General features: G+C 37.4%; 1 protein-coding gene across 2 annotated transcripts in view; it reads left to right on the top strand.

Moving 5' to 3' along the window:
• Positions 1-3,397: 3,397 nt before the first annotated feature.
• Positions 3,398-23,306, top strand: part of WT1 (WT1 transcription factor) — an 83,570-nt gene continuing 63,661 nt past the window's right edge. For both annotated transcript variants that reach the window (XM_068685067.1, XM_068685066.1), the window contains exons 1-2: positions 3,398-3,520; positions 3,684-3,824. The gene's annotated coding sequence lies outside the window, so the exon portion shown is untranslated. The remainder of the gene's footprint in view (positions 3,521-3,683; positions 3,825-23,306) is intronic.

Below are 23,306 nucleotides of genomic sequence, written 5' to 3'. Positions count from 1 at the left end.
GCAACTGCCTGCCTTAAAACATTTCCAAAGACTTTTATTTAATAAGCGCTGGGCAATTCCTACTGCAAAAGGTTCACAGGTGGCCTCTCGTTGCGACGTAAGAGTCCTGCTAAAAAAGTAATTGTGGAGATTTTCATTACTCTAAAAAACATTGAATCATTCAGGATTCAGGTAGCCTCGTATTGCTACATAACAGTACTGCTAAAAAGTAGTTACGGAGCTTTTAATTGCTCTAAAAACCATTGAACCGCTGAAATACTCCTTCAGAGAAATAGCACCTGGCAACCAGGAATGGAGTCCTGAAGTGCCAGGAAAAAAGCTCTGAACTGATTTCTCCGGTAAAGCCGGGGTTGCGGCTCAGGCGCTGTGTTTGGCGTTGTTTGCACTAGAACGTGTGAACCGCCTTCCTGAGAGCATGTTCCGTAAAGCCTGGTCCCCGATGTAAAATAACCAGATGAGATATAGTGCGCTGGGGCTGGAGGTGGTGTTTTATGCTTCAAGAGTTTAAATAAATAATCTGCAGTATGCAAAAAGTTAGGTGGTTATTGGTCATACCACTGTGTGCTAAGGCCATTTGGCAAAGAGGGACTTGGCTGTTAGTGAAACACTCGTCTAGCCCCAACTTTACAAATTAGATTTTAGCAATAAATAAGGAAACGTGATTAAAAAGGGACTTTAGCATTGATATTTGATATTCTCAGTGGTCTGTATTCAGAAATCTTTTATGCAAACTTGGGAGGCTCTTTGAGTATTGATGGCAACCTTGGAGTTTGTACAGAGTTCCATAACCTTTGTGCCAATATGTTGAAAGGTGACTAGGAACAGCCAGCAATTGACAATGAACTCAAAGGATTTATAGACTAAAGGAAAACTCTTTAGAAAATGCTTAAAAGTAGCATGTCCTATATTTGTTGTCATGGAAATTCCTTATGAAATTTTTTTCTTCTTCAGTAAAACAAATTTTTATGAATTTGGCTTCACTGGCTGGGAAGTGGAAGTTCCATCCCTTCTACAAAAAGCTGAACAGAAAAAAAAATCTGTCATGGAGTTACTGGGCAATTTGCAGCAAAGTCTCAATCGAAAGTTTGAGGGAATGTTGTGGGATTTCAGCACAGCCTTTATGGCTTTCGGCTCTATACTCAGAGTTCTACACATTTGGATCATAGGAAACGTGCATAAGGTGATTCTATTCAAAACCCTTTTTTATTCTACCCCACCAAACATTTCAGGAAATACTTCTAATACAACTTTTATATAACGCACATAGAAGTTGTTAAAAACACTAGCAGTTTCAACCTTTTATTAAAGGCTAACTAGTAGCTAATTATTAGTCGCATCGCCTTATTACTGCTGTATCCAGTATATCTTGCAGAAATAAAGCCATCTTAAAAACTTACCTAAATTCCCTACGTTAATAAGACTGCTGAGTACAATCTCACCCGCCTCTTTTCATGCCTACAAGCATGACCAAATAACACCTGGAGTCAGTTTCCCAGTCTGAAAAGCAGGGCAGCTCTAGCACCTGCTTCTGTGTTTTCCACAGCACTGAGCCCATTCTGCCTGTTAAGGGCCCACATTGCCTTTATTAGCGTTCAGGAATCACATTGGTTTGGCTCATCTACAAGCTTGTGTTACTTTTAAATAATACAAGATTCATTTTTCTTAAATTTTCTACCATGCAAATCCTGGCAAACAAATTTACTCTAGTTGAGGCAGTATTTCTGATGTAATAACTCTGCTTTAACCAACAAGGTGTCTTTGCTAAAGCTGTTTTTAATGCCAATTGGTAGTGTTACAATTCTTTTGTAATATGTAGATCAGCAGTAATACTGCTGATTATCTACAACGTATCTCTGAAAGTTATTCACACACGTCTCTCCCTTGTGTGCCTAATCTGCGGTGGGATTTGATTTTCAGAGTGTTTAAGTGTTTTTAAAGTGCAGGTGACTCTCATCGAGTGCTGCCTAACAGAGCCCTGTGAGAACAAAGGTAACCTGGCATCTAGTGCAGTGGGGAATGGGGCTGCCCCAGACCTTCGGGAGATTCAGGTGCTGACGTATGTGTTTAGTGCCAGTTTATGTTTTAGGACATCATGCGTGGCTACACACGCTGCCTGAGATTCCTCTGTAGAAGGTGCCCTAGATGCCCTAGAGTATAGAAATGGCTCAAGTCACATCAGGAACTGACTCCCAACCTTAATGTCTTTTTTTTTTTCTTTTTTTTTTTCTTTTTTTCTTAAGGTAGTGCACCCAGATGGAGGTTTGCCGCGCATTATTCTAAATATACAAACATAAAATAACCATTGATCACACGGAGTAGACAGGATATGCCTCTAAAGAGCTCTGCTGAAATATCCACATATGGTATGTTGCATGATACTTTATTTGTCCCAGAAGAATTAAGATGATAGATGATAGCTGGAGTTTGAACTTGTGCATCAGGAAGTCCACTTTGAATATAAAAGGGGCAGTATGCGTTTTGTGAAACTACCGATGTAAAGAGGATGTGGTAGAAGAATGGGTTTCAGTTTTATTGGAATAATGACATCTCTGTGGGAACGAGGCAATTGTTTATAATGCCATTTGCAGGCTGTGAAGGCAGTGCAGAAACCGGCCGGGGATGGGGATAAGGCTCTGCCTGGGGAGCCAGAGAGCCCTGCAGAGGCCGCCTGGGCTGCAGCAGGAGCGCGGAGCCTGGGTCAGTGCCCTGCAGCCCCGACGGGCACAGACCTGGCTGCTGCCCGGTGCGTGCACGGGCAGGGAAGGAAGCATCCCGCTAGGTCTCGGCTGCTGAAGGCAGGAGATGAGTTTTGACCGGCACTCGTTGTAAACTGGGTGGGTTTTGTTTCGGTTCCGTAGCCAGGCCAGAGAGATGGAGTCTGAAGAAGCAGTATTCTGGCCGGCCTGCCTCGAATGTAAAAGCAATATTTCTGAAGGCAATAACTCTTTGAAAGCAACAGACAGCTTTTGAAAAAGGAAGGTTTTAGGGCTGACTCTAGAAACTGAGGAACCCTCATTTCTTAAAAGCATTAATGAAAGGGATCTTCTTCAATGTAGAAAAGAAGCACTGATCCAATAATGGCTTATTTTCCCTTTACAGTTTTTTTTTTTTTTTCTTTTCTTTTCTTTTTTTAACAGTTCTGTATCTAAACTGAACTGATGAGGAGATAAATGATGAGTGGATCGTTTGGAAAACTGGGTAAGGATAACTGCCTTTTGTGGAAACTGGCCAGTGACACAACTGTAGACACCTTTCACTTTTGGAATGCAGTATGTTTTGTGCTGAGTGCCCTCTTGAGGTCTTCAGCACACAGTGACCTGGGTGAGTCCCGGGTACCGCAACTGTACCTGGGCTGTTCATGAGCCCCTCCTTTAAAGGCTTTTCCTCCTTGTGCTTATTTTTTTTTCCTTCTCCTTTGGGAGAGGCGTTCTAACCAACCTAGAGTGTGGGAACGCAGTTAGCATAGCTGTTACTCAAAGTCAGAAATACGGACACTTGGTTACCCAGAAAAGTCAAAAAGGTAAAAATAAAAAATCAGAACTTCATCCAAAATCCCAGTTAGCCAGACCGAAGCTGTTTTATGTTCAGGAACTTTGATTAACTTTATTGATATATAGAAATGTGCTTCCTACTTATGTGTTTTGTTTTTTATTTGTTTGCTTGTTTTTTTTTTTTCCCCCTAGTTCTGTCTGGGACTTAAGAGAAAGTGCTGCAATACCCTTTGAGTGTCTTCCTGCAAGATGTGTCAGAAATCTCAGTGAAAGCCTGTTGTCCTTATTCTTCCCAACCAAGTTCTGTAATCGGAGGAATTCTGGATAGCCTCAGTAAGTGTAATAACTTTTGGTGCTTCTCTGGTTTTCTTATAATGTTTGTAAATTGTGCGTGCCTGTCCACTTAATCCACCTAACTATATGAGTTTGAAACAAAACATAACAAAACAAAATACAGTTGTCCTGACCAGCATGCTATCTGCATTGAAAGTATTTGTTAAATATCCTGAATTTAACAGACAAAGTTCAATATTGTGTTGCTATTAATAATATTATGTTCTGACATGGAGCATTTTGCATTTGAAAAGCTGTTAGAAATATACTGTGTTTGGACCCTAGATGCACTTATTTTGCTGCTGGTGTAGCAGGTGTTTTTCTTAACCTTTTTTTTTTAAGGGAGAAATCCTAAGTTTAGAGGAAATGAGCACTCGATTATTTAAATTTCCTGAGATTAGAGGAAGAACACTTTGCCAAACAATGCCTCTTCACTTCAAAACCTCTCCCCATAAATTATGCTAGGAGATCTTATTAAAAGTCTGTAAAAATTTCCTATTAAAAATGGTTGATTGCAGTCCAGACCATCACAGCTTTTGTGCTTTCAGTGAAATACCACAGCTGTCGCAAAGAAATATATTGTGAGACAAAAGGTTTTGTTTCCTTAGTCATAAATTATTTTTGTGATATCCGAAGTAAGATAAAACTTTCACTTATGTTTGAGTGAAGGAAGATTCCAGTGATAACTTGTTCAAAAATCTATAAAAAGAATATAAGAATGTAGATCTAGATAGCAAATTAGAATCAGACTTCCTTTTTGTTTAAGCAAAGCAATTATTTCTGAAGTCAGTGAAGATTATAACCAGGGATAATAGCATAACTTTGCAAAGCTCAGTGCCTTTATCTCAGAAGAACCTGGAGTTTAAGCTTTTGACTCTGACCTTCACGAGCTATAGAACTATACAATAGAAAACCATAGTGTTGGCTAGTTCTTAAATGAAAGTTAAACAACGATAAGTAGTCTGCTTACTAATTGTACCTGCAAACAAATATAGTTTTTTTTTTATTTTTATTTTTTAGAGTTTTAGAAAGTATTAAATTGGCTTTTACCATGTCTGGTTTTCTATTAACAAATTAGTTTTCTACTAAGGAATTGTACAGAAACATCAGTCTTTTAGAGGAAGAAGGGCTGCATGTACACTGACTGAATGCACTGAGTATTTGCTGACAGCACTGTATTCTACTTTTGCTCACCCAATCAAATACACTTCACGTATGTAACGAAAATACAAAGCACCATATACGTACTAAAGATTATTTTCCAAAATCAGTGGCCAGTAATTTTAAATGAAAGATAATTAGGATAACCACCAATTGCTCATACATCATTGCTTCATGTATAAAGGTCAAATTTCTCAGCCTCTTACCCTGTTCGTTGTAGTTAGAGATTACTGAATAAAGACAGACAGTGCAGGTGCTTGAGCTCATTTTGAGAGTCTCTTTGGTTTGTATATGGGAAGAATCAATGTGCTTTTCCTAATCATCAACAGTAGTAATAGCTAAACCAATTTTCCCCCTTGCCATCACAAAAGTTTACTGGATTTTTTTTATATATGTTTAAATCAGCAGTGTACAAAAAAACAAACAAACAAACAAAAAAAAACCACCAAGGTGGTCTTCTGCTGTGTAATTAAAACAATTTCAGTATGCAGCCTTGATATGCTATAATGATCCTTTAATATGAATCATTACTATAGCCCCCTGTTTTTTTTCCTTCTGCATTATTTTTCATATAAATTAAAATTCACCTTTGTAGTGCTCTTGTAAGGCAACATGTGCTATGCATTCTCCAGTTCTAACTGTTGCTCAGACTAAAAGAACTGTGATGATAACCATCTTCAGTATAAAGTCTAAAGTAAAATAATTAATCTTTGGGAATGATTTCCCTTGTGAGGATGAAGATTCGTATTTCAAGTGCCCCATACCTGGGGCAGGGACAAGGTTAGTCAGGTGTTCATGTTGGTGAGATCCAGGCATTGATGCACGCCAGTGTAGATGAGTTGCCTTAGGCACGCAGTTAGGTACTGCTCCAGGCAATGCTGAGGGGTGATGTGGGGGCATTTATCAGCGGTGGGGAGACTACTTCTGTAGTCCTCTGTACCCTGTTAGGATCTAACTCTGCGTTCTCTCTCATGCTGAAGTCTTTTACAAGTAATCCCACTGCTGTCAGTGGGACTTTTGTGTAATAAAATGCTGTCTGACAAGAATATGGATATGAGAATCTGGCCATGCTTTTACTAATTCCATTTTAATGAATACTTAAATGGAGTTGTTATTAAAAAAGTTTATTTCCTAATATTCAATAAATCAAAACTATAAAATCAGTTTGCCAGTGGTTGCCACTCTAGTCAAAGCCAGTTTCTCTTGTACTGAAAAGAATAGTGCATACTGTCTCCATTCAGGAGGGATTGATTGTAATACTTTTATCTGCTTCATAAGATTTATTTCTAATAATGAAGAGTAAAGAAAAGTAGGGGGGTTTCAAACATATATTATTTGTATTAAAGCACCATATATCCTTGAGATATTTCACAAAGATAGAATTTGCTTAACCTCAGAAGCTTATTCAATGAATGAGCAGGTTCAAAACATAATGATAATAAAACATTATTCATGTCTTTGACCATATCAATTTTGTTTTATAAGATGGAGCATTGGACAATATATGATAATGCTGAGATACATATTAAAGCCTGTTAAGATTGTGTACGCTAGTCTAATGAAAGAGAATTAGAGCAGTGATGTAGTTTGCTACTGAGGAAACATCCTGGAATAAGTCCCCACTGTTCTGAACCAATGTTGGACTCTCTGTATGGAAAATGATTTGGGGTTGAGGTGATTTTTTCCTTCATATTGAAGAGTATTGATCTGTGTAATTTCTGTGGTGAAACACACACTGAAGAGTAGGAAGTATGCCTACGATGCTATTTTAACTGTTGCACACTCACAAAATATAAGAAGCAGTGGAGGGATGGAAAAAAAGGAACTGAATTTATTTAAGTAAAACATGAAGCTACTACTATACTGAAAGTCCAGCAGAAAATTTATTGTGAAGTATTATTTCCTTGGGATTTGCTAAATCTTTGAAATCCATATTTCACAAAGATGTGGGGAGTGTTCTGTTCCCTCAAGCTGTTCTTCTAGACAACAGGCAAGCTCCCTGATTTCATACCTTTACATGTGCCAGGATTCCAGATTTTGTAGCTTTGGTGCAGTCCACCAGACACCCTGATGTAGGTCTAAGGATGCCAACTCCTCATTGCTCTGCAGCAGTCTACCAGGCTCTTTATATTAATTATGTATTTTTCTGCAACCATAAATATTATTCGTAAAAGGGATACTGAAATAAAGATAATGACTTTTCAGTAATAGGTCCTCTAATGTCAGCCATTCTGTGTTTAAACTGTTAAATTTTCAACAGAATTAAGGACCTACACAGTATATTCTACCTCCTGCAGACTTTAGTTGTTAAAAGTAAATAAATCACTTAAACAGGGTCATGAGAAACAAAGGCCAACATGGGTTCAAAGTTTACAGGTCTCTGCATTTATCAGGTAGAAATATGCTACATTTCACTATTTCATAAAATATCCTTTTATGAAAAAGCCATCGATCTTTGTATGTCCTACTAAAACTGATTTTTCAAATGAAAGAAATGAATGATGACACCAAATCAAGAAATCGTTTATGAGTTTATATTTTTGCAAGACCACCATGACTTTCACATACGTTTTCAATTTTGGTAAGGATGTGATTATCATGTGGATATGTTTTACTCCCACCATCTGTACTAAGGGATCTGTCAGGACTGTGTACCCTCTCGTCGGCAGATCAGGATCTGTTCAGATTATTTTATTAATCTATAGTGGTTTTTAGCCAGTGATAGTTATCATTTCTGTGTGTTTTATAGAGAATTTCTGTTTTTAATATATATGTACATAAAATCAGATACATAATATGTAAGTTTACATTTAAATCTTTTCAAAGATTTCTACAGAATGTTTTCTATGTGATTTCTGTCCTGCATTTACTCTACAAAACTTCACCTTCAGTAGAGATTTTCTGTTTGTTTTCTGCTTTTTCATTACTGTTGCCACATTTCCTACAGGAATCACCAAATTCTTTGACCAACTGAAAATTTTTGATGCTTAAAAACAGTATTGGGTATTCATGCTTCAGGTATTGTAGAACTAGAATGCAGTGTTTTGGGGCAAGAGTAATTTAAGAAATGACTATATTACCCACCTAGAAATGGCATCTAACACAACAACCAGCATTCTGCACTGTAATAAGCAAAAGCGATTTCTGTTCTGGTAATTGGTGTGGTCTCTCTTTGTGCCTTCATGAATCAAATGAGCTTGGCCTTTATAGGTGGCTGATGAAAAAGGACACAAACAAATCCACACCCTTTATTAAGTATCAATCTCAGAAGAAGTGTAATGTATGTGGAAATTAGTTTGAACTTCTAAGAAGGAGCTCGATACTTGGGTTTTTAAGAGGAGCTTTTTGCTCCTTTTGCTATACAGTCTGGCTTTAATAAAAATTGCTGTTATCAGCCTGTATATTGGGATAAAAAAGATATTTTTATGATGCTTAGATTGCTTGTTAGGAAATTCACTGTTGTTTCAGCTTATTTAGGAATTATCTTTTTTTAATTGTCTTTGATTCAGATGAAAACACAAAGTTAAATGTTCTCTTCTTCCTTTTAACTGACAAGTTAGACTTTTAGACAAATAATATCTACTATCTAAATATGTATTTATTCCTATCAACCTTCTCTTTTCTCTCTTGGGGAAAAAAACATGAAAAGAATGGAGTTTAGTTATAATTTTGGTGAAAAACCTTTTGCCAAGTTGCACAGCGAGTAAGTGTTCAACGTGGAGGTAGCATGATCAGAATGCGAGTCTTGCTGCACTCTGGTTGGCATTACTTTCTTGCAGCTTTTATTGTAATTACAGGGTCTAGCATAATAATTTAAACAGCCTACTCTTGTATGAGCATGCTATGAAATACATCTTATGACACCACCAAAGACTCTGGAAAACCTTACATACAGAGAAAATATAAACATCTTTCAATGGGCTCTTTACATCACAGACCAAACATCTTCCCAAAACAAAATCTATCATGTCCAAGTGGACTGAAAAGTAAACAAAACTTCCTATTCATCTGGTGATGACCTTAGAGAAAACATTGCTGTTAGGGCAGGTTCTGCAATTATTAGGAAGTTCTGGATTATTGTTTTTTTTTTTTTTAAATATATCTCAAAAGCATGGTACTCATCTCCAATTTGTGGGCTTTTGTTCCATATGCTATTCAAAGCACCCTGAAAAAAAAAAGAAAAAAATCACAGAACTCTGTAACGACTTACCCAGATGTCACAATAACACCCCCAACTCCACAAACAGTGTCACAAGAGTTCAGTGTGCTTCTCTGAGTACCATACCCTTTGCAGTTCTTGCAATAAAGCATCAATTGCTGATTAATACATGAAAAACATTCAAAATAGCTGAAAGAATCTCAGGCCATGTGCATGAAGTGGAAAGAGCTCATAACCCTGCTTGAGAACTTTTTCATCACCTAATGAATTCTCTACCTGAAGCAAAGCAGATCAAGAATGCAGCAGCTTTAGGTGTCAAAAAAGGCAGTTTCTATTCTAAGTGGAATGGAAGCATTATTTTAAAAGTATCTTAGAAGCCTTTCCCTCCCTTTGACCCTTATAAAATCTATGGAAACCTTGTTAAATGTTCAAGATCTGGCAATATTTTTGAAATGGGTAAGATAGTTAAATTCCATTCTGGTGACCATCTACAGTGTAAATAGTGAGTGTAATCTTAAATTTGAAGAGGAAGTCTCTAAAGAAAACTTTATTAATGTGTTCTGTAATTGCATGCAGTTTTGCAAGTCCATTTTTGCAGACACATAAGAATATGTCATATTGTGTCATGGAGTTTGGCATGCTGCAGCTGATCCTGCTTGGTGGGGGATGATTTGGAGGGTGATGGATGGAACTCCAGAACAGGCTGTCAGAACAAGTTGTCCATGGAGAACAGGGGAAAAGGAGTGGAAAGGTTCTTTCTTGTCCCTTCTCAGCCACTGTTTGACATGCCATGAAATGTAAACATAATTTCCTTCTTTAATAGGACATTGAATATTTTTGTAATCTGTCATCACATCAGCGTGACAAGAAACCCTTAGCTGATCCATGGAATCACATCGTCTCTAGAGTTTTTTCAATTATAAATTTATTTAAGAATGAAAGATATTCTGTGAAAAGTATTGACAAATATCCGTTCCAAAATGAATGGAAGCACTTCTTTACATCTTTTAAGATCCTCTTCTAACCCTAGTAAAGGCAAGGGTTCCACCAATGAATTACGTGCTGTTACGCTTTACTTTCATTAGAAGTCAATTATAATACAGACGAAATGCAGAGTGCCTGGTTTCTCTGTATCTTTCATTATTTAATGTGCATTTGCAGAATACCCTCTTACACAGCAAATCTCTAAGCTGCATGGTCCTCATCACGACTGTCTCTCCTCATCAAGAAATCTTTTCATACTTCTAATCGTTTGTCTGTGGCTCTGACCCTCTCTGTGAGAAAAGGCCCCATAAGTTGTCTCAAAGAAAAGGTTTTGAAGGATATATCTCTCTCTGAGGTACCAGAAGTGCAGCATGCTACTATTGTGTAAGTCTCAGAGGAGAGCAGAGTTATCTCTAAAACAGTGCAGCTTTCCATTTCTGAAGAATCCCTCTCACTAGGAATTACACTGCCATTATTATTCTCCCTTGCAATTTAATTCTAAGAATACAGTGATACATGATATGTATTTGTCTTGCTCTGTCCTCAAGGACATACTAATATGCTGCTGGATTAGAAATACTTTCTTTAAAAGTACTCAAGTGATGGAAAACTGTTCTTTTCAGAGTAGCTGCAACTTGAGAACATCTTTTCCTAGGGAAGAGAACTGTTCGGAATCTTAACCATTTAAATGTACTGCTAGTTTTTGCATTTAAACTTCTGTTTTTAAAGTTATGGTATATAATTATATGAGCTACATATTTCAAATAATGTATAATTATGACTTTGTCCTTCTTTTCTGTAGAGCCCGTTTTTGTGATAAATCTCAATTCTTTAAGAGCAGTATCTTGCTTCCATAACTTAAAATTGTGTAGACACTACCCCTCATGGTATCTTTGCCATTTTAAAGTGTATAATATTCCGTTGTCCTTCTTGTCTGAGAAATGCTTTCACAAAACTGTGTGAACTTCATACTGTCAAAAAGTTTGTGCCTTCACGTTCACAGCTGACTGCAAGCTTCTGTTTACTGCCATGTTATGTTAAACCACAGCAAGATCTAAAATTATTGAAAAAGCAGCAGTTTATGCTTATTCCTTCAACCAAATATTTGTATTTGATACCTCTAATCAAACAGTATTTTATAAGCTGTTAATTCTTTAATTAACTTCTCCATGCTCCCTTCTCAGAACTTCTTCCTGCATATTTGCAAGAGTGGAAACTGATCAGAACTTTACAGTGTTTCACATCTCTGCTGGATTTTAAACCATTTCATTTCCAAATCACATGCAAAGAATTCCAAATAGCAAAGTTACCAGCAACCTCAAAATAAACAAATAGGCTCTGCTTCTTTAAAGCACTTCTAAAAAGAACATCCAAAAGTTAACATAATCAGGGACCTTGAGGCCTTCTAGTCAAGCTTTAATAAAGCTACACAATGAACCTCAAGGAGTAGAATTGTGAACTTGGACCCCAGAGAAAGACATGCCTCATGTTCAAATACTGAGGATGAGATTCATCTCCTTTGTTTAGTGTAGATGTCTCCATGTGAACTAGTCATAGAAACACAGTGGATGAAGAGAAATGGATACTGCTAGGGTCAACTCATTTGACTTATTTTAATTGTCTGCCTTACCTAAGTGAAGGGGTGGGTTGACTAACATTGAGTGAAGGGTGATGCATTCAACAAAAAATGTGCAGGTTAGTTATTAGTGCTGAATAATACAATACGGACAGTACCACATGCTCTCCTAAAATCCTCTCTCACACTATTCATGAATTTTATGTTCCTCTGATTTCAGCAGATTTGTTTTCTTATTATTGAATAACGTGTTGAAAATTAACATACTATGAAAACACTTCTCAGCTGAAAAATTGCAAAGGGACAGTAAGCAGTGCAGAAATATGGGAAGAAGAATCATTGGTACTTTTGCCATATGGCAGGTTTTATATGTGTGTTGCTTAATATGAGATTCAGATCTCACATTTGGATGTTAAAAGTTCATATTTAAAAAACACAAAATGGCCTTTATATTAAAGGTTTGGTACCTTCAGTGTGCATAAATAGCATAGATGTATATTAGTATAGAGCATAAATAAATATTCATAAATAGTAACTTTACAAGTCCAAATGTGAGCTGTGCCCACATCATTTTTTATTTGTTTGTTTTTATATGAATTGTTTTTCTTCGATCAGTTGTCCCATGTGCAATAAATGCAAAGTGGCAAAGTGAAGAAAAGTATTTCTCACTCTACTGAGAATTAGGCAACAGCAGAATACTTACGTGTAGCTTTGGCCATTCATGTTTAAGGAAAGCTTTGCTTACTGGTTGCTGCTGCAGAGCTTGACACTGCAACGCCAGGCACTGGGGAGTGCTACTGGACAGTTGCAGAAGTTCAGTTCCAAGTGCAGTTTCTCTTCTGAATCTCGTATTTATGATACTAACCTAGTGTTCTGGTAAAGGAACATTTCTCACTGGGAAACCACTGGCCAGAGGTAATTTACATTGGAGAGCAGCTTTTGAATGTAAACACCATAGGAAAGGATATTCTTACAAAGTAAGAATTCTGCTCTCGGAGATGCATTTAATGGAAATAGTTGTGGGTTTTGTTTGTTTGTTTGTTTGCTTTTTAACTCCTGTTAGCATTTGGAATGTGTCAGTTGCCTAGCTTGTTTTGATGGAGTTTTACATTCAGTTCTTCCACTTTTCCAAATCACCAAGAGAACTGTCTGCTTAAGGAATAATTGTATGGCTGTGCATGTTCAGTTATCTGATGGCTTTGATCAAAAGTGGTCAGTTGTGTTGCAGTGTGTGTTAGTTTTGTAAGTGTCATGTGAAGGCTGACAGAGATCACGTTTCTGTGTTTTGCTGCTCAGTCCAGACTGTAGCCTCTAGAGGTAAGGGATCTATGCAGAACCTCACTAGAGCAGATCACCAAACAGTGCAGGATTTCAAGAGCTGACACACTTTTATTTCAACGATATTCTTGTCATGAAGGTGATGGGCTTTGTATTGTGGTTTCGTGTATCAATGTGGTTTTGTCTAAAAGCCTAGCCCTGTTGGTAAGCTACATGCTTTCCTTTTTTTTTAGAAAAAGAGACTTTTCTTTTGTTCTTAGGGATGAGTTGTTTCTAAGCTAAAGGCTTCTGAGTGTATGGATTCATACATGCTATAGTGAAAAAAAAAAATACATGTCCATCTATGCAGAACAGCTGGAATCCAACACTGGAAACTGGAGAGAGTTCTGCTGTTACTGGGGACTCCGGATCAGAAAAGCTCCTGTAGGAATCACTAAGTATGGCAAAGCATGGCTCAATCACATAGTAAGCTGGGCCTGTCCAAGCAAGTGACACGTATAACCAGATACAATCATTGGCCAAAAGCAAATTAGTCCTGCTGTTGGCAAAGGCTGATGACTGGCAGCATCTTGCCTTTTAACGAGGCAGCATCTTGCGGCCCCTTTGATATTCCTACCAGAACAACCCTTGAATTAAATTCATAATTTTCAGCACTGACTTCTGATTTTGAAGGCTTTCTCTTTGCTATCTTTAGCATGGATTTCTAGATGCAATAGCCACTTGTGCCTCCACATTATCCTGACAAGTGGTGCTACTTCAGAGTTACATCTGTGCTACATTCATTGAACAGTGCAGGGGCAGAGCCCCTAAGGGCATAAGGGCTGTGTTCTGCATGGGCCAGTCTCCAGACTCTTCAGCAGGAACTTGGGAAGGACACAGTTCGTTCACTGGACATAGAACATTATTGGTAACAATGAAACCTCTAGGAAAACATTTTTAAGCAAAGTATGACAACATTTGGAGGGGCAGAATTTGGACCCAAGGATTTAGAAGTACTTCAGGACTGATTTCACTTTAAAAAAATGATTTTTTTGGGGGTGAAGATTTTTTTTTTTCTGCACTACGTAGCAAGGTGAAGTTTATAAAACTTGCTTCCCTGTTTGTTTTTTTTTTTTTTTTGTGTGTGTGTGTGTGAAATATATATATGCAGGGTAAAGGTTTTTAGTGGTGCTGCTAAGTATTTTAGGTTGTGCTCTTCAGAAAATAAGACGAGGACTTCTGAAAACTTGTTTTTCTTGACTTCACATTCATTAATCTTATTTAGTTTCTGGAAGGGGATATTTTGTGAGCTCCACCAATGGGTAATGTTTTCTTTTCCAAAGTTCATGATTCTTCTGTTCAAATCACTAATTTTCACTGTTACACTCCAGTGGTTTAGTGCTTCTGAGGCCTTGAGGAATGAGTTTAATTAGCAATGCTGAATAAATTCTGAGACATAATTCATCTTTCTTGTCACTGGGATCTAAGTAACAAAAATGTCATTTTAAGATGTACTTAAAAGCCTTGTCATGATGGTTTCTTTTGTCTAACTGAGAAAAGATTCACATACAAATTTTGAAAAAAAAAAAATTACCTGACTGTCTGCTTTCAATTTAGCTAAAAGATATAGGATGCAGTCATATGTCCTTGAAGTCACTGGTATTTTGTTTTCAAAATATTAAGCTATGAGCAGTACTTGGCACACACATTCCAAATTAAAAGTGCATTAGAACATTTTAGATTAAGTAATTGATTTGGCAAATTTCAAAGCTATCCCAGATTAAATCATATTTAAGTTGACTCTGAAGCCCTTTAGATTTTGAATGGAACATATAGAAATCCACTGCAGAGAAAATGCCATTTTCCAGTAATCCTAATCATTGCAGCACAACAGTCCGCATTTTGTCATGTCCTTTTCTCTGAACCTGGAGGAAGTATGTTTCTAAGACCTGTGAAGGAAAAATAGGGAATACAGAAAGTGAAAGAAGCAGCAAACTCAGGAATTTAAATGTAAAACATGCCCCAGTAGGCACTGCTAGCAGTACAGAGAGCAATAGCATTTTGCCATGGTGTATCAATTCATTGCTGAAGGTTCAGAGCATTTTACAAGCATCATTAATGGATGACAGTTCTGTCCCATGACAGCTGAGGGAAGAATTAAATGTAATTTTCACAAATTTACAAAAAAGAACAGAAATAGATAGCAACTTGCCCAAGGAGAGCTGTAAGCCAAACAAAGCCAAACTGCCTGACTGAGAATCCCAAATTAATTCTGAGACCAGTTCCTCTACTCCAGCACGTGGAGCTCTATGAATAAAAAATATGGATTGTTTAGCACCTTTCTCATCTGGGCACAAAGAAATTAAGGACAAATTGTGGCTGTAGCTGGTTCCCTGGATTTTGTCAGATTCAGACAGATCCCAAATGTTATTTTAATGTAACCTTAAAAGAAACCCCTTGCTATTAATTTTGTATTTATTGCAGTTACGCTGACCCTAATGAATTTTTTTAAATGAATTTGACAGATGTCACAAATATTTTCAATGCAGTTTCACATCATTAAATATAACCTTTCCTAGAAAAAGACTTCTATGAAGTGAATGTAGGAGAAGTACAAATGCTGGATTCTGGAAAGCCAAGGGCATTGTCATTGTGTATTCCTTAGTACAAAAGATAGATTTAGGGAATTATGTTTGTGGAACAGCATTGCAAGGTTCTCCTACCTCAGGAGATATCCTATCTCATCAGGATATCACATCCAGAAGGACAAGCTCATTTAGAAGGGTGTCTGTTTATGAATTTATCCCTTAGATATTAGGTGTAGTTGGTTATGCCTCCAGAAAAAAATCACTGACCTTAGGAACTCCTTTTCCAGATTCATTTTTTATTACTTTGCTCTCAAGGGATAGCCAAGAGAGCTAAGCAAAGCCTCCAGAAAAGACAGATTGTTCCACTTCCTTGAAGACATGATCTTGTTTTTTGTTAAGTTTGCACAGTTCTTTGCACCTGGTGGCCCTGGTTCTACTTGTAAGGAGGGCAAAGAATAAATCACAGTTCTTCTTTACATTGTAAGTGAAATTGTGAAGTGAAGTGAAGTAAATACATGATAATAATCCAGAGCATCAGAAATATTAAATTAATCATTTGAGGACTGGATTCTACTGGGTTCCAATACTTTTATAAACTTTAGAGCACTGGTGAGGTCCTCAACTGGGGTATAAATAAAGCATACCCTTTCAAAGGTTTATAGGACTGTACTTGGTCCTCTCTTACTACCTTAATTTATGATTGTTGCAAATTCACAAGCTGTGAAATGTGTTGGTCGCAGAGCTGATGGCAATAACTTTAGAATATGAATGAGAGCATCTGGGTTGCTATTTACCTTTGTTTCACAAAGTCAGCTTTTTATCTTTGCATCAGTTAACCTCGGAAATATGGCTGGGTTAGGCAGGCGTATGGAACCTTCTGTGGAACAGAACATTTGCTTTCTGTAACTTTGCCAGTTTCTTCCATGAAAAAAAAAAAACAATGTACTGTTTGCTTTCCCACTACTGTGCTTTTAATCTACAAGAGCACAGATCAAATTAATATAAGTAAAAATAAGCAACAGCTTCCCTGTACAAAAAAGGGGCTGGTACTCAGAAATACTCTAATTTATGTTGGTTCTATAGTGACTTGGGTGAAATGCAGGCCCAGGCAGCAATCTTGCTTTAACCCTATTTGTAGACTTTCATTAGTGCATACAGATTTTGCTTGCTTTTAGTTACAGATGGATTTCTCTGTGCCTAACTTTCAGTTTCCATATCTATAAAATGGTTAAGATATGATCAAACTTTCTCAACTATTTGTCACCTTCCTTGGGCTATAAACTACTGTATTGAGTCCACTGTTGTTCACCAAAAATGGGAATCTATTGCAGACAATGTGTGCTAACACTGAAAATACTTTACTTCTTTCTTGTGCTTGATGTCCAGAATATTTGAGACGGGTGCAGGAACAGCTTGGTGTAATTTAATGATCTGCGTTCTGTGGAGTTCAGAGTTGGTAATGAGAATGGCTACTTCAGGACTTCAAATCTGCGCTCCAGTAAGGTTTTTTTTTACCTGAAAAACCTTAACTTGTATGGTGATTGGTGGCCCTGAATTAAGCCACAGCCACTTTGTAATATCCAAATCAAAATCACTCTTTTATTGTAGTTTGATTGGATATAACATCTCAGACAGCATTTGGTTGAGAAGCCTCTTGAAACTTCTCTGAATATAGACAAAACGATTCTCACCATATCTCGTTCTCTGTTTTCCCTTGACTATTGTGTAAGCTTTGCTGAGTTTGTAATAAATATTATTTGCAATGTATCCCCTTGCTTGGCTTTTAATGCATTCATAGGAGACAATTTCAACTGCTTGTGTGCTGCTTTTTCTGCCCAATGCTTCCAGATCTTGTGATACAACACATGTATCTTAACGATTGCATTAAGGAACGGCCAGCTCGAGGGGCCTAACAAGATACAAAGATGGTTTTCTTGAAAGAGACAAGGAGTTTTGCGTGCAGTGAGAATCAAAGCTGTTCCTCACACTTCCAGAAGGGTTCTGTCTCTTGTGGCCAGTGCTGGCAGCTTGAAAGAGCTTCCTTCCTCTCATCTGACCAGCAAGAGATTTACAGCTGGAGGTCTAGTTATGAGCCAGGGGCTGAACACTGTACATCAGAAAAGGAGGCAAACAGGGAGCTCAATTCACCTTTGGTCCCTTAAGCTAGGTTTGGGTTCAGGCTGTTTGTCAAGCAGAAGAGAAGTCTCAGACTGGGTTGTTCAAAGGCCATATAGCAAGTACAAATGCTGTAAACGAATGGGTGGTTCCTTATGGGGCAGCTAAGAAAGGAGAACCAAATTTGTCCTGTAGTGTTTGAAAGGCTAAAGATAAGACTAAACATTGCTCAGTGCTGTGAAGGACAGCCTCTGAGCATGAACACACAGGTAACCCACCAAGAGTAGCGTGCTGCATGCTGCCATACTGCCAGGTCTGTTCAGCTATTGTCCGCGTGGGTGGCTTGTTGTGGGTGACCAGTTCAAACCACAGCTTTGCGGATAAAAATTTCAGAAATGCAGAGGAAGGAGGGGCCTGGTGCGGACTGGAACTTCTCATTCAGTTACATCATGCACTTGTATGTTAATTGTTCTGTGTCGACTTCATACCAAACAAAAAAGGAGTTGATTCATCATTACTTGTTTATGTGTCCCTAATGCTTTTTGAAGAGCTTATTTACAGAGGTGTCAGCTTGACATTACTAATTTATCATACATAGCATTTGATTAAAACACCGAGGAATTTAGCTAGAAAGCTACTCTTCCTCTCACGCACAACTTCTCTCTGCCTGGTCAGGGTTTGTTTACAACACACCGTTCTTTTGAGTCTTCAGATCAGGCCATGGTCTGGGGCTACCTTTTTGGAGCTGAGCTGTCAAAAAGCTCTTTGATAAACAATGTGAGAGGAACTCTACAAATGTGTTCAAGTATTCTGAATAGTAGAAGGTTTTGAAAAAAAGTTTAACGTTAAAGATCATAGATAGTGTTGAGTCTGAGTTTGTTCTCCCCAAGCAGTGTAGATAGCACATGACAGACAACTTTCTCACTGTCATTGTTTTATCATGCTGCTTGTGATGTGGAGATAGCTGAAATGCATCTGTTACATGCTATTGGTAAGGGTGTCTGTAGTGTATTTCTATATTTATTTATGCTTTATCCTCTTTTAAAATACTGATAACTATCAGTATTCTTTATGATTTTCTTTTGCAGATTCTAAATGGTTTTCTTTTCACCTTATTTTCTTGGTTGAGACTAAATTTTTCTCTTTTCATTTACTGTCAAGGAGCATGATGCTCAGATGTCGTAAAACAGATATTTATTATTTATATATATATTATTCCAGCTACAGAATTCCTCTTTTTTTTAGAAGCTAAGAATCTCACTAACAATGTTGGCAGACTTAAGAGTTTATATTCATGGTCAGAGCATACCTTCCTCAACCAGGATACTTTCTTTTTTTTTCTTTTTTTTTTCTTTTTTTTTTTTTTTTTTAGCACTCTAAAAAGGCATATTTTACTCAGCTGGCGGGTGGATGATTCTAACTTAGTGTTTCATTAGTCTGTTATATTTTTATTTCCTCTGCTGCATGCTAGAATTGGAGTTGCAGGAAAGTTCATCCAAAATTCTGTGTCTTAGACTGGACATTTAAGTTCCTAATAAACTTAGGTAATGCATTTCTAATTTGTATCCATGCTCATTTATTCTATCACTGAAATGGAGAATTCACAAGAGAGGCTCAGGTTCATGTCAGTGTTTTCTTCTAAGGTTTCCTCAGCCAAGGAGGCCCTGACCACCACGTGTTGCTTCCAAAACCTAGTGAACTCAGGTAGTTCCTAAACATTGCAGTCTAGAGTCTGGAATCCCGGTAGGCCTCCACTGGTCCTCCATGGTATCACATCGGGCCCTACCTTTTTCCCTAGGGGCAGTATCTGTAAAAACAAATGTAACCTAAGCAAAGATTAGTTATGATACCAAAGCAAAGGTGATTGTACACAAACATAAGGCAAGCCATTCCCCCAAGCCTATTTAAACAAAATACCAATGTTGCTAATCATGTAGTTAAGTTTCCATTTGAAGAAGATGCACTGTTTATGAATTAATTTAATTATGACATTTGCTTAGTGATTTTAAATTTGTGATCAGAACTTCAGAGTTCCCAGGGAAGGCTGAAATGCAGCTGTGAGATTCTCACAAACAGAAAGGTCCTAGTGAAAACAGTAATCATGGTGTCGTGCAGTATATCTTGCTATTTTGTATAGTAGCTTTTGTAAATATCTGAGAATGTTGCCTGCAGTTTATAAATAACTTTTGTACAATAACAGCTGCAGCAGAGCAGCTCAGATTATGCAACTGCTTTAAAAGAGTCTGGACCAAACTAACGCACTTGTAATCAGGTTGAAAATTTGTTACCTGGGAGCTGAGAAATGAGCCTGAAAGAGGCAGGAAATTGCTTCACAGGAGTAACTGAGATCCAAGCAGCCAGGAAGAGCTGCAGCTTGCGGGAGTTCTGCCTGAGAGAGGACTGTGGTATTGAAGGTTGCATTGGCAGTGATGCTAGCTAAACTCAGCGGCAGAAGGGTCTGCAGTTCATCAGGTCTGACATCCAGTAGGTGTCATTGCAGCCAACTGGGATTATCAGTCTCAGAAGGCAAGGATGATTTGTCAGGGTGCAGGGTGGGAGAGAGGGAAACCCAAGTCAAAGTACATGATTTCAAAGCTGTAAATCTGTGAGCACTTTAGAAAAAGGATGCCTCTACTTATATTTAGATTTCTCCAACTATGAAAGCTGTGATTTCTCAGCAGCAGCCCCATGCTTTTGGAGACATCTGTGTTTAGTTTACAGCAGATTAAAAAAAAAAAAAAAAAAAGGATATAAAAAAGAGAAAAAATTTCAATCCTTTCCTCTGAATTTGGTTAGATTAAAAATGAGCACACTTTCTGTGTAAAGGAAAGGTATAGTTTACATAAGTTAGAGTTTAGATAGATGATTATCTGAAAGATTATTTTAATCTGTAGTAGTTGATCTACAAACCACAAATGTCATCTCGGTAAAAGTAGTTTGTAGTGGGTCATAAAGCTAGAATGATAGTGCAAGACAGAATCATGCTTTTATCATAAAGGAGCATTTTTTCTGATGATTTGACTTAATATAGGACTACTCACAGACATAAGAATTATTCCCATAAATTAGAAAATTGCAACTTTAACCCATACCTTCATATATGGAGCTGGTGACAGTGATATAAAACAATACTGAAAGAAAAGTGTTTGTGCAGGTTGCAGTTAGACATTGCATAAAATTATTTCTTGTATGCAATATTTTTTCCTCTTGGGACCAGTCTTGAGTCCACAAGATGATATCTGTCATGTGTTTGAATTAATCAGAGCAGCAGTTACTACATTGCATGTAAATAGACCTTTGGCCTCTTCCTTGAGAACGTTCCTCAAACATCTTGAGAAGCAGTCTATTGATTGAATACCAGGAAGCTGTGCATACAGATGACTCCAGCATCATTACAAATCTAAATTATTCTTAGATAATTGTTATCCATTCAGGACTTAGGCGGGTTTGTTTCAAAGGGTCAACTTTTGTATATATTATTCAAAAGATTGGATGACTGAGGCTCAAATTAGATGTTTGGGAATACCATGTATTGTACCCCCTCAGTGTATTTGGGCTATGAATAAAAAGTGTAGATTCCCTTACAGCACATTTTGAGTGTTTTCCTCAACACTTGCAGAGCTTCTGACTATAAACTGTTTAGACGGCCTTTCAGAATTTGTTTACAAATAACAGAGAGTACAGCAGAAGCAGCCATACATGACCACTGCAGATGAGTTACTCACATTAATATTTACTAAACAATACTAGCTGAAACAGAGAGATTGTGGGCTTAATTTAGAAAGATATTTGGCCTGTAGCACACCATGTCCAGAACCTCCAGCAGAGGCAAAGAAACATGGTATGGCAGATAACAGCTCCTTTTAGTCTCCCTAGAAAATACTAGGACTACACAAGTAATTAGTACTGTATCTGTGGAAACAAAAGATGTGCCCTGGAAAAGAAAAATTCCCGTGAAATGAAAATAACAAAAATAATTGAAAATATACTTGAGGAATGTTGGGTCAGTTCCACAGAGTCACAAGTAAACACAACCCCTTAAAAACAAGTGGAGCTGTTTTTCAGCGGAGAGATTTTCAAAATTGGCAAAAATGCAGCTAGTCCTTGCTGTGATGATATAAAATCCTTTCTGTGTTCTTAAGTGAGTTGAGAAAATGATCAAACAGATTGATTTGAAAATACATTTTGTAGTTAAGCATCTGTTTATAGTTTCTTAGAATTGGCTCTTCCTCCAGCTGCCTTCTGTCCATTAGTTGCAGTTAATTTCTGCCAAAATGCCTTTTACTTTTGAGGACACTAACGAAGTGGGAACACATATAGTTTCTGTATGAGGTATTGTTGTGATCTTCTCTGCATTCCCCCAGACCCCCATACAGTAGTGAGAGTAGTGGCAGTAGTGAGAGAATACATGGTAGGTGATTCTCCTAAGGATAAGTGGGCAGTGTTGTTGGTGAGCTGTCTGTGGCTTATTTCTGAATAATTACCGGGCTTGATTTATCACTGTGCTAGGTTTTGTGTTGGCTGCGCACCTGCAACAGGTCAGGGTCTCATGCCTCATCCCTTCATTTTGAAAACCTAAAAATGATTAGCATTCCTGCTCTATATGTGTGAACTGGTTAACACAGACAACAAGATTGGGATTCACCTTGTTATCCTTCAGTCTGCATACAAACAGTTATGATAAGCTTGAAGGGTAAAACCATTTAACCGTCAAAATAAACAAAATAAGTATAAAACAAGTAGAACAGCAAACAAGTGTAATATCAGAAGTACTAACTTCCATATAAAAGAGTTCTACACATATACAAATTACTTAGGTCTTACAAACCACTTTGACTTGGATCCAAGTGAAAATACTGTAAAGCCTTTACTAGCATATTCCTGACTGAATCTTTCTGTTTAATTTTGTTTTCAGCTCCCTTTTGCAAACTTTGAATAGCATATCTGAGATGGTTAGTTTTGTGATGTTTTATCGTGATAGCTAAACTAAGTGCCAATAATGTCCTGTGATGTGAAGAGAAAATGGTATACGTTTCTTTTATATAATTTCAGTTTAATAGGGTGATTAAATGTTCAAAACAACTTCTTTACTGAAAGAACGCTTTGGCTTATTATTGGTTAGACTGGAAATCTTTCATGTGGTGCTTGCCCAGGTCAGCTTTCCCTCTGTGTTGATCTGTCCATCTCTTAAAACTGAAATACTCATCTGATAACTGTAATCCTGCCTTTTAACTCTGATAACTCCTTTAAGCTGAGGAGATAAAGATGCTGGAGAATCTCTTATATACTGCAAAGATTATTTGCAAGATGAAGTTGACCCTGTACACCTTGGCTTAAAAAGTTTGATATTCTCCTATAGAAATCCTTGAGTAAAGGAGTTGCTCTAATACATGTTTGTTGAGTAGTGGATGTTAGGAGATAGAATTACAGCCAATGAGAAACAGTTTACATAAACATCGTGATTTTTAAGAACTTTTGTTTTATTAAAAAAGAATATTTTAAACCTTTAGCCAATGAGGATACATACCTTGCAATACATATACACTTGTCCCTCCAGTGTTAGCTTCCAATGTAATAAACACGTCTGTCATTCTTGAATCTATTTAGGTCATTTGAAATAAAGATCTAGAAGCAAAACTTAA

The sequence above is a fragment of the Anas acuta genome, chromosome 5 (assembly GCF_963932015.1).
Source record: "Anas acuta chromosome 5, bAnaAcu1.1, whole genome shotgun sequence".
Lineage (NCBI taxonomy): Eukaryota > Metazoa > Chordata > Aves > Anseriformes > Anatidae > Anas > Anas acuta.
The sequence above is the reverse complement of the archived record's forward strand: the minus strand, read 5'-3'. Positions and strand labels throughout refer to the sequence as shown.